The sequence below is a fragment of the Schistocerca cancellata genome, chromosome 6, assembly GCF_023864275.1.
Source record: "Schistocerca cancellata isolate TAMUIC-IGC-003103 chromosome 6, iqSchCanc2.1, whole genome shotgun sequence".
Classification (NCBI taxonomy): domain Eukaryota; kingdom Metazoa; phylum Arthropoda; class Insecta; order Orthoptera; family Acrididae; genus Schistocerca; species Schistocerca cancellata.
In genome coordinates, this window is record NC_064631.1 from 31,556,792 (window position 1) to 31,574,441 (window position 17,650).

Consider the following 17,650-nt stretch of genomic DNA (forward strand, 5'->3'; position numbering starts at 1 on the left):
CTGTGATGCATCTTTGTATGTGAATATTAGTATAAAAGGCATACATAAATCAGTTTTTGTCAAATTTAGGTGGTGCAGCCTGAAAATTCAAGTGTTCCCCTGTTGTGACACTATGAGAGCGCTTATTTCGGTAATAGCCCTACAGTTTTTTCCTTGTGCGTATTTTTCTAAATTGATAGACAAAGCGCTTTCTTTAGTATGAATTTCAGTTTCGCTACGGTCAAGTAAATGTTGTGCCGCTAATGGCGTGTTACTATCACGCAGTCGCAACACTCGAGCGTTCTGGAGGTTCGAGTCTTTCCTCGGGCATGGGTGTGTGTGTGTGTCGCCCATAGCGTAAGTTAGTTTGAGTTAGATTAAGTACTGTGTAAGCCGAGGGACCAATGACCTCAGCAGTTTGGTCCCATAAGACGTTACCATAAATTTCCAACCTTCGGATCGTTCCGGATTCCACGATTTATGGTTAGAACAAACAACTGATGGAAACAGTATTGTTTATTCGTATGGACTGGCTACGGTATTAACAAATTAGTTATTATAATTAAGTTGAGAGAAGGAATGCGAATGGCAGGAGGTCGTATACTCGTTTTCTTCTGAACTAAAGGCTCTTTTACTAAACCACAACGTACATTAAGGGGGAATTATTGAAATAAGGGAGTTATGTATACAACGAAAGCACGAAGTGAAAAAAGGAAACAAGGCAGTCACAGAGAAACTGAGAGTTTCTAGTACATAATCCTAGATAAGACATTAATGGACAGCAGTGACACAACTGTAAAAACAATCGTAGATTTCACTGATGATTTGTTTAGTTCAAAAGAGGAATAACAAATACAGGTAGAGAATAACAAAAATAATGACACTCCAGAAGTACTGCCATATGATGTGTATAGATGTATATAGAAAGTAGGACAGCCTTAAAGCTGGCGAGAGACAAATGAATTTGGCCGTTTGCAAGTGTTGAATAAAATTGCAGAACGGCATGATGTGCACGAATTACCACTTTTTCTAGAATTCGTAGTTTACAAGAAAATTTTTTAGTAAGTTTCACGAAAATTTGTGCTATCTGTCCTCTAGAAATAGCGATGTGAACAACCTATGTCAGTGTGCTGGAGAATACGCACGTCAGCGTCAAAGCTCCTATTAAACTATATCAGTTTATCGAGACTAAAAAAGAAATTAAGGCAAGTGGAGAACACATCTGCCTTCCCATTAACTTTTAATCACTCGCTGTAATAATCCTCTCTAAGAAGCCAAGCACTGCATTGCGCATGCTAACCCAGCATTATGGAAATATGCAGATGTTGTTCCAGGATATTGGAGCACAAATCGACGGTCTGGAATGTGAGCCTTCACTTCCCACCCTATTACCAGTCAAGTTTTGGTAGTTGAAATATCTTTCATTACCAGTACTGGAGCCTGGCATCTGCAGTTCGAGTCTTATCACATCGACAAGTTTGGTGTCACTGTCACATGGAGGGGAATATCCGTTATTAGCTGTCGGTAATTCCGCAGTGCCGGGGTCAAGCTGAGGGGGAAACGAGAACAGCAAAATTGTGCAGTGCATGCAGTGTTTTGCTATCGGATGACCTCTTTTTTTATATGCGGCAGGATATCTCGACGACCTGGCCCTACTTATGTAAGCAGGCGTTCTTAGAACAGGCTGACTTCTGAACCAATCGCACGAAGCGTGTTCCCGCTTCCAGGAAACGCAGCAGACACGGAGAGTTATAAACGTATAAAAACTGCGCCATTCCACACGGTAGCGATTCAGTTGCTGCCGAAGTCGTTCCAATTTTCAGCTGAACACGTAAGTCTCGCGCAATGCAATAATGTGCTGGGTAATTCTGTGCTTGTACTGTGTGTTGAGTAGTGTTACACCGATATGCGCGACTGTATTGCAACGTGTGTCTTCACATTTGTGTTGTGTGTGCATAAAATACGAACTGTGTTTTGCTTAGGTGCAGTTTTCATCGCAATTAGATTAAGAAAAAGTCCGATAGCTACAGCTTTATCTTGTCATCGTACCCAGGTCGTGAAGTAATAAAGACGATTTGTAAGCATTTCTTCACCAGACTTAAAGAATGGCAGATCACGTAGAGAGTTACATGTTTTTGTTAAGGCACACTTCTTTTTAAGAGAATATTTATAACGTACAGCAGCAACGAGCTACAAGTTGGATTTTGTATACTTTATTTTTAAAAATGCACCGTCAGTGGTTCCGAATTTGTAAATTCATCAGCAGACTTCTACCTGTTTTTTGTCCAAAGACGTGATACTTGGACTTACAAGTGAGTTGTGAAATGTCCACGTGAAAGATTGTTTTCAAACCTCCTTCTAGAATGAATACCGTTCACGTTTTTCTTTTTTCTTTTATCACATGCGCTAATAGTGATGTCCATTAATATTCAAGTGTCTTAGACAACAAAACAAATTTACCGAGTGGCACCACGTTTTCTAACTACCTCTGTGTCGCATCGGTAAATTGTTATTTTATTTCATTTTCTTAAGGAACGGCGGAAAAAATTGACATCCGTATCGGTTCGCTCCCTTAGATTGCTTATTTTCTTGATTCTTACGTCGTCTTTCCATTCCTGAGCACAATACACTGTCGTACAGGACGTATTGACCTATTAAAGTCCTGGCCTGTCAGCACGTCTCTGAATTCATTCGGTGCAATGAGTCATGCCTAGTTGATAAGGGTCAGCGCCAGCCGTATTAACATCTTGTATGCGGATTTCTTTACAAACGCAGATTACCAGAACTCTCCCTACAAACCTGACTTTTCCACTCAACTCCTCTATTGTTTTCATGTACTCGTCTCACTTCATCACATCATCCTCAGGCCTTTGCGGGCCCAGAGGTACCGACCGACTGCCATGTTATCCATTCCCAATGACGTCATTGGATGTGGTATAGAGGTGCGTGAGGCCGTTTTCAGCTTTCGTGGTCTTAAAGGCCGCTACAGCTCGGTCAAGTATCTCCTCAGCTGGCCTCACGAGGCTGAGTGTACCCCGTTCCACTTCTGCTACCCAGAAAAAATCGGATCGAAACCCGAGTCCTACACAGGCCAGTCAGCCGCGCTGATCACTTTTTTCTGTTTTGATCGTCATTTTTCTTGTCGTTTGGTCTGGGTGGACGTCACAGGACACCCCTTCAAGTTCTTCGTTGAACACTTTACTCACTTTTTTTTTTTTTTTTTTTTTTTTTTTATATAGAGTGAGGCGCCAGCCCTCTGACCGAATGCACCGAGGTACAGTGTCTGATTCCCAGTCACCTACCGAGGCTGATATCGCTTCGTTGACACTATCCTTAAAGATTTAATCGGTTTGGATGGCTGCGGACATTAACCACCCATTATATAAACAGGTACTACGACATCGTGCTTTTTAGTATAGGACTTGTCTTCCATTTATCCGTCTAAGTCGTTGCCCTTATATCTCAGTCGCAGCAACATTTATTTGGCTTTTATTCCTGCGTAATGAATCGTTTGTATACAGGTGATTACCGTTAAACTTTCAAAACGCTGTAGAAATAACACTGCTGGTCAGAATGATGTCAAATTGTAACGGGATATTTTTGGAAAAGGGAGAAAACGTATGGCAGAAGAAAAAAAATAGTGTGAAAGTTGATCAATAGATGGCGCTGTGTGTGTCAGATTACGTAAATGATAACACCTGTCATGCGCATGATCCATTGAAGTTGGTATACGAGGTGTGGCTAGAAAAAAACCGGACTAGTACTGGTGAAACAATAAAACGAATGCAATAAGGCTGAAAGTCGCGTGGCCTGTCACGTGACTCTCGCTCCGCCTACTACTCGAGTTTCATCTGCCTCCTGCGCTCAGTCTGCCCGTGGCGTCTGTTTTAAGTAGTTGACGTTTTGTCTGTGCGTCGGAAAATGTTGAGTGTACAGAAAGAACAGCGTGTTAACATCAAATTTTGTTTCAAACTAGGAAAATCTGCAAGTGAAACGTTTGTAATGTTACAACAAGTGTACGGCGATGATTGTTTATCGCGAACACAAGTGTTTGAGTGGTTTAAACGATTTAAAGATGGCCGCGAAGACACCAGTGATGACACTCGCACTGGCAGACCATTGTCAGCAAAAACTGATGCAAACATTTAAAAAAGTCGGTATACTTGTTCTACAAGACCGCCGTCAACTCCTGTTAACTCAGACACTGCTCTGATTGTTAAACGGCGATCTTGTCGAACAAGTTTACCGATTTTTTCAATGTTTGCATCAGTTTTTGCTGACAATGGTCTGCCAGTGCGAGTGTCATCACTGGTATCTTCACGGCCATCTTTAAATCGTTTAAACCACTCAAACACTTGTGTTCGCGATAAACAATCATCGCCATACACTTGTTGTAACATTACAAACGTTTCACTTGCAGATTTTCCTAGTTTGGAACAAAATTTGATGTTAACACGCTGTTCTTTCTGTACACTCAACATTTTCCGACGCACAGACAAAACGTCAACTACAGACGCCACGGGCAGACTGAGCGCAGGAGGCAGATGAAACTCGAGCAGTAGGCGGAGCGAGAGTCACGTGACAGGCCACGCGACTTTCAGCCTTATTGCATTCGTTTTATTGTTTCACCAGTACTAGTCCGGTTTTTTTCTAGCCACACCTCGTAAACACGCCAGGTACACGGCTTTTCCTCCTTTCGCGTCTGCGACGTTCGCCATGACTGTCTCAATGCAGGATCGCACTCTGCTTGTGAAGTCGTATTCCAAGAATGATGACTGTGCACACGTCGCTCTGCAGAAGTTCCGGATACTGAAGGGTTTGAAAAAAGGCTTTGGTGCAAACGTGTAGTGCACCGAAAATTGTCCGAACATTGGACATACCCGTGAGCGCGGTGCGTAAAATCCTACGAAACATCCTCCTTTGCTATCCATTCAAAATTACCCATGTGCACGAGTTGCTTCCTGTTGACCTGCCAGCAAGAGAGACCTTTGCTTTAGAATTTCTTGTGCGCATGGAAGTTGACAATGATTGGCCGTGGAAGATTTTGAGGACAGACGAAGCCCACTTCCATCTAACAGGATACGTCAGTACACAAAACTGTCGAATACGGGCAATGGAAAATCAACAAGCAAATCAACCAGTGCCACTTCATTCTGAAAAGGTCACTGTATTGTGCGGATTTACGGCATCATTTATCAAACGGCCATATTTTTTTCGAAGAGATAGGTGCTTCTGGTACTGTTACTTGTACCGTCACTAGTAAGCGTTATAAGTGTCTTTTGCACAACAACGTCATTCCAGCTCTCCAACGGCGTGAGTGTGTGGATGGGATCATATTTATGGAAGATAGCGCACCTCTGCACATTAGTTAAGCAGCTGCTGAAGCGCCATTTCGGAAATGCTAGAATTATCAGCCGCCATTTCCCTACAGCCTGGCCGTCCCGATCATCTGATCTTAATCCGTGTGACTTCTGGCTGTGGTACTTCCTGAAAGATGTTGTGTTCAGTGTTCCGATTGCAAACTTAGCTGCACTGAAGGCACGCATTGCGCAACACATTCTGAACATGACCCCAGAAACACTTCGATCAGCTGCGGAACATGCTGTTTCTCGATTTCAACTTGTCGCAGAAAGCCCTTTGGAAAGACACGAATCCCACGCTAATCGTTGCCTACATTTCGGTGCTTATATTCCCGCCTCAGAGCTGCTCTACGTTGCATATCGCTCCTGATAAAACAGACCTCTCTACTCGTTGGAGTGAAGAATTAAAAGTGAAAAAAAGAAAAAAAACTACACACAACTTCCTTCCCATTTATTCTAGGATGGAATCCTCACTGTATCATTACAATCTCGCCTGGTACTTGCCTGGAGCGAACCAGGACCCTGTAAAGGACCAGATGTCCAACAGCCCGCTCTAGCCCTTGCCGTAGAAAATAATTTAAGAAACTGCGTATTTACGAAACCAAACGTAACTGGAGGTAGTTTAGGACCTACATCGAGCATTCCATTGCGAAATAATTGAAACTCAGGCCGCCTACTCGGCATAGTTCCTCTCAGTGTGGCTAGTCCAATGGCACTGAAAACAAAATCCATCCATTTGTACGTCTTCTGGGGATTATACTTGGAATTTCCTATATATATATATATATATATATATATAGGAAATTCCAAGTATAATCCCCAGAAGACGTACAAATGGATGGATTTTGTTTTCAGTGCCATTGGACTAGCCACACTGAGAGGAACTATGCCGAGTAGGCGGCCTGAGTTTCAATTATTTCGCAATGGAATGCTCGATGTAGGTCCTAAACTAACTGTGCCCAGCATATAACAAAGCTTCCAATCAAATGATTCCATGGGTACATAGAAAACGAAAGTGGTGTCCTGTCCAAATGGCTCGGAGCTCAAATGGCTCTGAGCACCATGGGACTTAACTTCTGAGGTCATCATTCCCCTAGAACTTAGAACTGCTTAAACCTAACTAACCTAAGGACATCAGACACATCCATGACCGAGGCAGGATTCGAACCTGCGACCGTAGCGGTCGCGCGGTTCCAGACTGAAGCGCCTAGAACCGCTCGGCCACCTCTCCAAATGATTATCGTTTTATATTAATTTTGTGATCTGATACGACTATTTAACGTTATAGTAAACCATAATCAAATTTAATAATCTATGACTCTTAACGCAAAATATCGTCTCAACCCTATTCCTGTACCTTTGTTTTCTCTATCTCCACACTGACAAAATAATATTTAGAAGAATTTTGTAATACCGCGTTACAAACGCTTCCACTTTCTTCTCTCCCGCATTCTGTTACTCAACGATAAGATTATATGCTCAGCGTTCTGGCCCTGGGAGACCGATCGGGGCCGATCGACCGCCGTGTCATCCTCTGCCAGTGACTGGGTGTTGAGTGTTCTTCATCATCACTTCATCACCGTTGACGCGCAAAGTCGCCAAAGTGGCGTCAACTACAAAGAACTTGCAATACGGCAGCCGAACTTCCCCGTATGGGGCCTCCCGGCCAACAATGCCATACGATCATTTCATTTCAGTGACGTCATTGGATGCGGTATGGAGGATCGTGGCTTCAGTACACCGCTCTCCCAGCCGTTGTCGGTTTCTTGATCTTGCAGCCCCTTCTTCTCATTCAAGTACCGCTAGCTCTTCAACTTACGTCACGAGGCTTAGTGCATCTGGTACCAATGCTCACACCAAGGTAAATTCCCTGGCTGTACCGGAAATATTAGATACAGGCACCCAGGTAGATGCTATTTTCCTTGACTTCCGGAAGGCGTTCGATACAGTTCCGCACTGTCGCCTGATAAACAAAGGAAGAGCCTACGGAATATCAGACCAGCTGTGTGGCTGGATTGAAGAGTTTTTAGCAAACAGAACACAGCATGTTGTTATCAATGGAGAGACGTCTACAGACGTTAAAGTAACCTCTGGCGTGCCACAGGGGAGTGTTATGGGACCATTGCTTTTCACAATATATATAAATGACCTAGTAGATAGTGTCGGAAGTTCCATGCCGCTTTTCACGGATGATGCTGTAATATACAGAGAAGGTGCAGCATTAGAAAATTGTAGCGAAATGCAGGAAGACCTGCAGCCGATAGGCACTTGGTGCAGGGAGTGGCAACTGACCCATAACATAGACAAATGTAATGTACTGCGAATACATAGAAAGAAGGATCCTTTGTTGTATGATTATATGATAGCAGAACAAACACTGGTAGCAGTTACTTCTGTAAAATATCTGGGAGTATGCGTGCGGAACGATTTGAAGTGGAAAGATCATATAAAATTAATTGTCGGTAAGGCGGGTACCAGGTTGAGATTCATTGGGAGAGTCCTTAGAAAATGTAGTCCATCAACAAAGGAGGTGGTTTACAAAACACTCGTTCGACCTATACTTGAGTATTGCGCACCAGTGTGGGATCCGTACCAGTTCGGGTTGACGGAGGAGATAGAGAAGATCGAAAGAAGAGCGGCGCGTTTCGTCACAGGGTTATTTGGTAACCGTGATAGCGTTACGGAGATGTTTAACAAACTCAAGTGGCGGACTCTGCAAGAGAGGCGCTCTGCATCGCGGTGTAGCTTGCTCGCCAGGTTTCGAGAGGGTGCGTTTCTGGATGAGGTATCGAATATATTGCTTCCCCCTACTTATACCTCCCGAGGAGATCACGAATGTAAAATTAGAGAGATTAGAGCGCGCACAGAGGCTTTCAGACAGTCGTTCTTCCCGCGAACCATACGCGACTGGAACAGGAAAGGGAGGTAATGACAGTGGCACGTAAAGTGGCCTCCGCCACACACCGTTGGGTGGCTTGCGGAGTATAAATGTAGATGTAGATGTAGAATAGAGTCTGGGTCTTGTGCATGGCAGCAAAACCCGCTGACCTCTGAGTTGCGGAGCAATACGTCATTATATGAGGGAGTATCATTTCAGTGCGGTACTTGCTACATCTGCAATACAAACACGAGTAACATTAGAAAGAGGTTAGAACTACGTGTCGCAACATTGTTGTTCTAAAGTATTTTACATTATGGAAATTACATCACGAAATGATGATTTTACCTCGCAATTTCATTAACGCGCCACGAAACTACGACATAACGTGGAAAATTGTTCTGCAGCAGTAAATCTTCAGACTTCGTTACGCTTGCGTCATAATTATTTTTCTTTTTGTTCAGTACAATTATTATGACTCAGTCTCCCATTTAACTTGTTATACTAAAAGTACAGTAAACATGAAGATTGCATGTGGATATCTTTTATTTCAGCATCTGTCTTCCAGATAGGATGGATCTCATAAGGAAACTGATCTTGCTGTTGCTGGTATTGTCCATTGCGAGCGCTTATGAAGAGGAAGAAGAAGAGAAGGTAATAATGAAATATACGTTTGCAAAAACCTAGTTACAATGAGTCATACCTAAGAACGTCTTGACTGCTATTGATTTCATTACATATTCATAGCAAGCTTAAAAAATGTTGTCTTCAGATCTGTAGTATAAAAGTATATAAATGAGCCATGCATCAAACACAAAGTGAAAATCAAGCGATATATTGCAAAACACAATAAAAAACTAACCCAGAAAATCGTGCAAAGCGATTCACAGCTTCTCAACACATTCACCATTAAAATTTATACTCGCCTTACTTGATTTTTTTTTTTTTTTTTTTTTCATTGTGCGGTTGGGTCTTTTGGAATGATGTCGCTGAGGTGATCAGAAACATTACACATGCATTTGACGTTTGGCGCATGGGAACAAAATGGAAGTCGTTAGGCAATGAACCAGATGAATATGAGCGATGTTTTTATGCGTCAAATCATCAGTTGTTTGAAATTCTGTGTGACAGCTAACATTGTCATGATGAAGAATTATGCGACATGTTCCGTTGCCCTTCCTGAATTCCTTGACGATTTCTCGCAAAGAAATCGCTGTAAACCATTCAGCGAAACTGTTCTTCGAACGTCTAAAGAGGGGTTCCCAGACTTTTTGTCACTACATACCACGTGACATTTTTTTGAAATTTGGGATTATAAATTGTTCACTTTTTAATGAACTCGATGGAGGGGGGGGGGGGGAGGGGAAGGGCATCGAGAGGGAGGGGGGAGTGTTTAAAGTTGAACGATACCTGCCGCAGGGTTGAGGAATGCTGTAGGGGGGGGTAACTTTCGCGCGGGCCGTTGTGGCCGAGCGGTTCTAGGCGCTTCAGCCCGGAACCGCACTGCTGCTACGGTCGCAGGTTCGGGTATGGATGTGTATGATGTCCTTAGGTTAGTTAGGTTTCGTAGTTCTAAGTCTAGGTGACTGATGACCTCAGATGTTAGGTCTCCTAGTGCTTTGAACCATTTTTGATAACTTTCACTATCGTGCTCACTGTTGACAAGACACATTCAGTTTTTTTGCTGCGTCGATCAACTGCTATGTGACACAACCAAGTAATCATGTTTCATGGAAGCCTTTTTTACATAGTCGTTCATGTTCACATGTACTTATCTGAAGAGAAAAGTAAGTGCAGTCTTCTATATTTGAAGACATGTCTTCAGTTCCCCTTTTTATCGTATTGTTGGATAACGAAACTTTCTGTATTTCTTTCGCCGTTTTACCCGCCAAAACTGCTTACCCTCTATCAGTAGCAGGGTGCAGTAAGATTCACCAGCTGTGTGATGTTTCCCTTCTTTTGCAATTCCAAAACTATATAGCCAGATTTTATCAAATTAGTATCAGTGTTAATAAAATTCGCCGCAGATTTGGATTATTTTTTATAAAACCAAGATTCCTTTTGATAAAAGTCAGTAGGTTTACCAACTAACTCAGAATGCTAGAAAATTGTTAACGTTTCATTAAAGAAGGCTTCATGTTTAATTTGAAAGCGTATCTAAGTCTATAACGCATTGGTGAATTGGATTATCACTGGTTTCTGTACCGCCCTTTCCTGCAATGGGAAATTGTAAGTAGCTTTCATCATACTTGTGATTAGTTGTCGGTTCAGGTTTTTTAACTTCATCCTCGGAGATAGAAAGAGCTTATTGGCTTATAAATCGCTTCATCGGGTAACTTAAAAAACAATCACGAACAAACAACACAATCAAATTAAACTTCACGTTGCTGACATGCCTTTACGAAAATCGTAAAAACATTATCCAACGAAAACTTTCATGTGATGCATTCATTTCTTTGTCCGCCCCAGTAGCTGAGTGGTCAGCGTGACGGATTGCCGTCCTCCGGGCCCGGGTTCGATTCCCGGCTGGGTCGGAGATTTTCTCCGCTCAGGGACTGGGTGTTGTGTTGTGTTCATCATCATTTCATCCCCATCCGGCGTGCAGGTCGCCCAATGTGGCGCCGAATGTAATAAGACCTGCGCCAAGGCGGCCGGACCTGCCCCGCGAGGGGCCTCCCGGCCAATGACGCCAAACGCTCATCATCATCATCATTCATTTCTTTTACAACGTGGTTTCTTTGAACGCTCACTGTAAACGAACTACTCACGGTATTTCTGAGCTGCTATTGTTTTAACAAAAATAAATGAATTTCCTTACACTCAGTACAATAGTAGTATCACGTATCAGTATAGCCAAGTATGAATAGTTCATTTACGACGTGCTCTGACAGTAAATTTTTGAGAGCATAGTACACTTGTGAATGTTGCAGAGTCGATATCGTTTGCTTACGAGGTAGAGTTTTAACAGGGCTTCTCCCTGCAATAAAGTGGAAAAAGCTCTTTCATACAAAATCTGCAACGCTGGGTTATCTAAGGCTCAAGTCCACATTCACATTTCGGAATTATTTCTGACGCTGTAAACACGTTTACACTGTGCAGAGTCCAGTCGTAACGTTGTTTGAATGACGTCGCAGAAGACGACTTACTTATCCGTAGTACCGCAGTTACAGGTCTTGTTAATTTCTGTCCCACAAAGAAAGTGTTTCTTTGAAACTTCATTGCTAGTATTGAATTGCTTGTAAATTAACTTTTTTTGGCATCTATAAATAATGGTTCTGACAAAAGTATGAATTTGTTAACGATTTGAGAAAAGGATGTACAGTGTAGAACAACTTCCAGAGAAACATTGTAGGCCTATAGCTAAAATATCTATGGGATATAATTTACTACGTAGATGAAAAAGTGTTGCGAAAGAGGGGTCACTAAGTATGTACGACCTTACAACAGTTATTGATCTTCATTATACGTTATCAGAATCGAGGTATGTATGCTTAGTACAAAATTAACATATCTCTGAAGCTCGACCGTCCTCAAACACGAGATGTGTGACCTTGCATGTCAGTTCCGTACATTTAAACAAACTATAACTGTTGTTAAAACCAGAATTCACATAAGAAAGCAAATAACAAAAAAATTAAATTTTGGTTTTTCCCTTTTTGCATACAACACCAGAAAAGAGGCCGAATTTATAGTTTCCATTTCACTTTCTGCTAACGTTAACGTTTTACAATCAAAGCTGAGGGCAACGTAACATATACGGTTTACAACAGCCGAGCCGTAATCGTATCATCGAAAACCCTTTAACACGTCAAATGATTCGTGTCCTGATGTGTTTAAATTCTAAAGGAAGTGACTGTAATTACATCCGCGAGCTTGCCAAGTACTTTCTGATGCTTTGCGCCGATTGCAGTTCGTTTCGCAAGTTTCGTTACGGATTTCATACTTACTTTAAGTATGGCTCGGGAGAGCCAGTCATGACAAAACTCTACCATCTGGTGAGCACGATGTATGAGACAGGCGAAATACCCTCAGACTTCAAGAAGAATATAATAATTCCAATCCCAAAGAAAGCAGGTGTTGACAGATGTGAAAATTACCGAACTATCAGTTTAATAAGTCACAGCTGCAAAATACTAACGCGAATTCTTTACAGACGAATGGAAAAACTGGTAGAAGCCGACCTCGGGGAAGATCAGTTTGGATTCCGTAGAAATGTTGGAACACGTGAGGCAATACTGACCTTACGACTTATCTTAGAAGAAAGATTAAGAAAAGGCAAACCTACGTTTCTAGCATTTGTAGACTTAGAGAAAGCTTTTGACAATGTTAACTGGAATACTCTCTTTCAAATTCTGAAGGTGGCAGGGGTAAAATACAGGGAGCGAAAGGCTATTTACAGTTTGTACAGAAACCAGATGGCAGTTATAAGAGTCGAGGGGCATGAAAGGGAAGCAGTGGTTGGGAAAGGAGTAAGACAGGGTTGTAGCCTCTCCCCGATGTTATTCAATCTGTATATTGAGCAAGCAGTAAAGGAAACAAAAGAAAAATTCGGAGTAGGTATTAAAATTCATGGAGAAGAAGTAAAAATTTGAGGTTCGCCGATGACATTGTAATTCTGTCAGAGACAGCAAAGGACTTGGAAGAGCAGTTGAACGGAATGGACAGTGTCCTGAAAGGAGGATATAAGATGAACATCAACAAAAGCAAAACGAGGATAATGGAATGTAGTCAAATTAAGTCGGGTGATGCTGAGGGAATTAGATTAGGAAATGAGACACTTAAAGTAGTAAAGGAGTTTTGCTATTTAGGGAGTAAAATAACCGATGATCGTCGAAGTAGAGAGGATATAAAATGTAGACTGGCAATGGCAAGGAAAGCGTTTCTCAAGAAGAGGAATTTGTTAACATCGAGTATAGATTTAAGTGTCAGGAAGTCGTTTCTGAAAGTATTTGTATGGAGTGTAGCCATGTATGGAAGTGAAACATGGACGATAACTAGTTTGGACAAGAAGAGAATAGAAGCTTTCGAAATGTGGTGCTACAGAAGAATGCTGAAGATAAGGTGGGTAGATCACGTAACTAATGAGGAGGTATTGAATATGATTGGGGAGAAGAGAAGTTTGTGGCACAACTTGACTAGAAGAAGGAATCGGTTGGTAGGACATGTTTTGAGGCATCAAGGGATCACAAATTTAGCATTGGAGGGCAGTGTGGAGGGTAAAAATCGTAGAGGGAGACCAAGAGATGAATACACTAAGCAGATTCAGAAGGATGTAGGTTGCAGTAGATACTGGGAGATGAAGAAGCTTGCACAGGATAGAGTAGCATGGAGAGCTGCATCAAACCAGTCTCAGGACTGAAGACCACAACAACAACAACACTTACTTTAATACATTCAAATCTAAGAATGACTTTTTACGTTCTTGGAGATCAGTCAATATTTATTCTTATAAAAGACCTTTTGGCTTTGTCCTTAGTTCTACGTCATGCGTTTACCTAACATGTTTATCTGTTCTGCTTCTTAGGTATCAAAATGTACATTCCAGTTCCACATTCTCTTCCCAGGCTTTAACATTATTCCTCCAGCACGTTCACATGCATAGCTTTTCTTCTCACTCATGTGCTTCTCTTAACCTACAGTTAGCACCTGTTTGACCATCTTTAGCACAAAACTCAGTTCCTGTTCACTTTCGGCTATCACTGCTGCATCATTAATGAATCGCATTGAGCTAATTTTCTGTCCTTGACGAACAACAGCAGTCTCTTAATTCCCTCACTCTCCTCTCAATGAAAACATTAACATCGGTGGTGACAGTGAACTTGCCTTAAATCTTTCTGCTCCGTTATTGCCATTTAATCCCCTGTAGTCCCATGTGGGCTGGTGGTGGGATGGCAGCGGTACAGTCAACCCGCTCTTGAGCCAGTAGACATTATTCTTTAACTTAAACAGCCAGTAGACATTATTCTCTGACTTAGAGACATACTTATCACAAATTTAAAATTGTTTCAAATGGTGATGTTAGTGGGAGAATGTAAGAAACAACGCTGTCTCCATTAGTAGTTTAAAAACAGTTATAAAAATTTGAACAGATCGCGCAGTTATAAACACTAGAAAAACGCTTGAGAACACTAAATACTCGAAAAACACTGTACACGACAGAAGAGGCACTGACTATTAAAAACAGAGCACTATACTTTCACTAAAACTGCAAAAAAGACCTCCCTTGGGAAGGTAGATCGTTAATGAAAATAAATGTTGGTATGGATGGTTATAGGACAGTGGTGATGATGAAGACTAAGGATGATGATAGCTGGTGATGAGACAGTGGCTGTGGGGGACAACTGGAGAAGAGTAGCTCGTATTTGGATCTACAAATCCCAAAGGAAAAGGGTGTAGGGGACTACACAGAAGAAATAAAGGAGGAGGTGTGGAATGGGGAGAGGGAACCCTTGGCAGGGTGGATAGGGTACAGCGGATCCAGAGCTGGTAGGATGGGTATATCTCAGGGCGGTGATCGTCGTGAGAGGGAAACAGTAGAAATTTCTTTGGAAAATGACGTGGAGTGTGCGCAGATGGAGGGTTGATGGGATGTGTAGGTAGAGATGCGACATCACACTAGGATTGGCAATGAGAGGGGACGCGATAGGACTGTTGGAATCGAGTTTGCAGGTGGTGTAGGTTGTTTGGAAGTGTTCAGTGTGAGTGAGGAGAGGTGGGAATTTGATAGGGAAGGTAAGCAGATGCGGAAAGCGAGTGGGGAGGCATGGTGTTCGAGGATCTGGAAGGACATTAGGAACTTTGGTGGGGGGGGGGGGGGGGGTCGGATATCCATCCAACATTTGCATAGCAAAGGATGGGGCGGATCAGGGATTTGTATGTGTGAACAACAGTGGAGGAACCTAGTTCCCATGTTCAGTCAGTTGGTAGTTCTAGCAGTTTTATTCTATTATTGGCTTTCTGTTGGATAGTTAATAGATGACGTTTCCATGTTAGCTGCTGGTCGCAGGTTAGTCCAAAGTATTTTAGTGTGTTAATTAGCTGGATGGGACAGTCGTAAATGGTGAGGTAGAAGTCATGGGGCGGAAGGTGTGGGTGGTGTGTTCCATAATTCTTGCCTGGGTTTAGGAGGGGTTAATCCTAAGGAGCCTTTGGTTACACCAGGAGGTAAGCTGATTGAGGTGGATTTGGAGAGATCGTTGGGATTTCTTGAGCGTAGGAGAGATGGTGCAGGAAGTGGTGTAATCAGCTTACTGAAGGAGGACAGGAGGAGGTGGTTTGGGCTTATCGTCAGTGTATATGACGTAAAGGAGAGGGGAGAGAATGGAACCTTGGGGCACTACTACACAATAGTCGGAGGTACAGGAATTGGTGTTGTTAAGAATGACATAGGATGGGCGACTAGAGAGGAAGAATGCAATAAGGCGGACACAGTTGACTGGAAGTGCATTAAGTCTGGAGTTTGAAAATTAGATCAGAATGCCATATGCTGTTGCATGCTTTCTCTAGGTCAAGGGGGACAAAGGATTTTTGGTTGTCGAGCTGTTGGGTTAGGAGAACGGGGAGGTTCAGGAGTTGATCATCAGCATAGAAGGAAGGTCAGTTCCATGTGGCCCAAACTGTTCATATGTCCCGTCTTATTATCGGGATGGTTGTAACATGTGAAATTCTCAATAGAATACTTTTACAGCCTTGACACGGCAACTGGCCGTAGCTGACTCTGCTGCCCAGCCAGTGGTTGAGCCACACTTTGCGGGCTTCCCCGTGTGTGTGTTGCAGTGTGGAGACGCGTGCGCCGACAACCCCTGCCACCCTGGGGAGGAGTGCTTCCCGGCCACGATCTGGTGCTTCACAACGCCCTGCTGCCCCGTCGCCTCCTGCAGGAACATCACAGAGCCGAACCCGAAGCCGGCGGCAGACTGAGTTATTGCAAAACAACTGTGTACCGAATTCATGAAAAGCGGAACGATGAAGCTTTGTTTTATCTCATCCTTCCTGTTTCCCTCACGTTTTCCTCCCGTTTCTCTACAAGTAGAATCAGTTCACTTGCAAACATTATAATCTAGACCAGCGGTCGTCAAACTGCGGCTCCATGCGGCCCGAATCAAGCATTCGTGCAGCCCGTGGGTCTCAGCCGCATTTTATTGTAACAAGCGTCCAGCATCTAACAGCCGAATCCAAAAACGTTCACTAACGTTAAGAGCTTCTTAAGTGTCTGGTTTCCCTTATCAGTAACAAACAGAAGTACTTACAGAGACAGTCATATCGGATGTTTTTAATTAGAGTGCAGCGGCAGCGTGGACTGTAATTATCAAACGACAACAAAACTTGGAAGATATGTACGGTACTGCAATAATGCGGAACCGGTTTAAGCTGGGAAAAAAATTAGTTTAAATTTTGGCCACCGGGTGCAAATCTGACGCTCCACGGCATATCGTCGACGTCTGCGGCCCTCATATTTAACAAAGTATATTGTTGTTGTTGTTGTGGTCTTCAGTCCTGAGACTGGTATGATGCAGCTCTCCATGCTACTCTATCCTGTACAAGCTTCTTCATCTCCCAGTACCTACTGCAACCTACATCCTTCTGAATCTGCTTAGTGTATTCATCTCCCTCTACGGTTTTTACCCTCCACGCTGCCCTCCAATACTAAATTGGTGATCCCTTGATGCCTCAGAACGTGTCCTACCAACCGGTCCCTTCTTCTTGTCAAGATGTGCCACAAACTCCTCCCCAATTCTATTCAATACCTCCTCATTAGTTATGTGATCTACCCATCTAATCTTCAGCATTCTACCGAGCGAGGTGGCGCAGTGGTTAGCACAATGGACTCGCATTCGGGAGGACGACGGTTCAATCCCGTCTCCGGCCATCCTGATTTAGGTTTTCCGTGATTTCCCTAAATCGCTTCAGGCAAATGCCGGGATGGTTCCTGTGAAAGGGCACGGCCGATTTCCTTCCCCATCCTTTCCTCACCCGAGCTTGCGCTCCGTCTCTAATGACCTCGTTGTCGACGGGACGTTAAACACTAATCTCCTCCCCTCCTCCTTCAGCATTCTTCTGTAGCACCACATTAACAAAGTATGTAAGCAGTGGGTAATAATAGAATGAACATTATGCATTTCTCACTTATTTTACCTTCATAATACATTACATATGGAAACATTTCTATAGTCTTCTTGCAATCACAGCGCCAGATTTGAACCTGGTGGTCAACAGGCGCTGCTGGAATCTTATTTCTCGAGAAGCAGAATTCAAATCCCGCCCACTTAAGAAGATTTAGATCACTTAAAGTGAATGCTGCAAAAACTCCTTTGCAAAAGATACAGCTTATTTACTCTCGAAGCCTTCTTCGACCGTAAGTGCCAATCGTAAATATAATTTTAATACGTACCTAGCTGTACCTGGTCACACTTTGTTGTGGCTCAGTCTGCTT

General features: G+C 42.9%; 1 long non-coding RNA gene across 1 annotated transcript; it reads left to right on the forward strand.

The window, feature by feature from the left end:
* The first annotated feature begins 1,664 nt into the window (after positions 1 to 1,664).
* Positions 1,665 to 16,187, forward strand: LOC126191365 (uncharacterized). The gene is made up of 3 exons (XR_007538342.1): positions 1,665 to 1,810; positions 8,772 to 8,871; positions 15,994 to 16,187. It is a non-coding gene; the product is annotated as an uncharacterized LOC126191365 (long non-coding RNA).
* Positions 16,188 to 17,650: the final 1,463 nt, after the last annotated feature.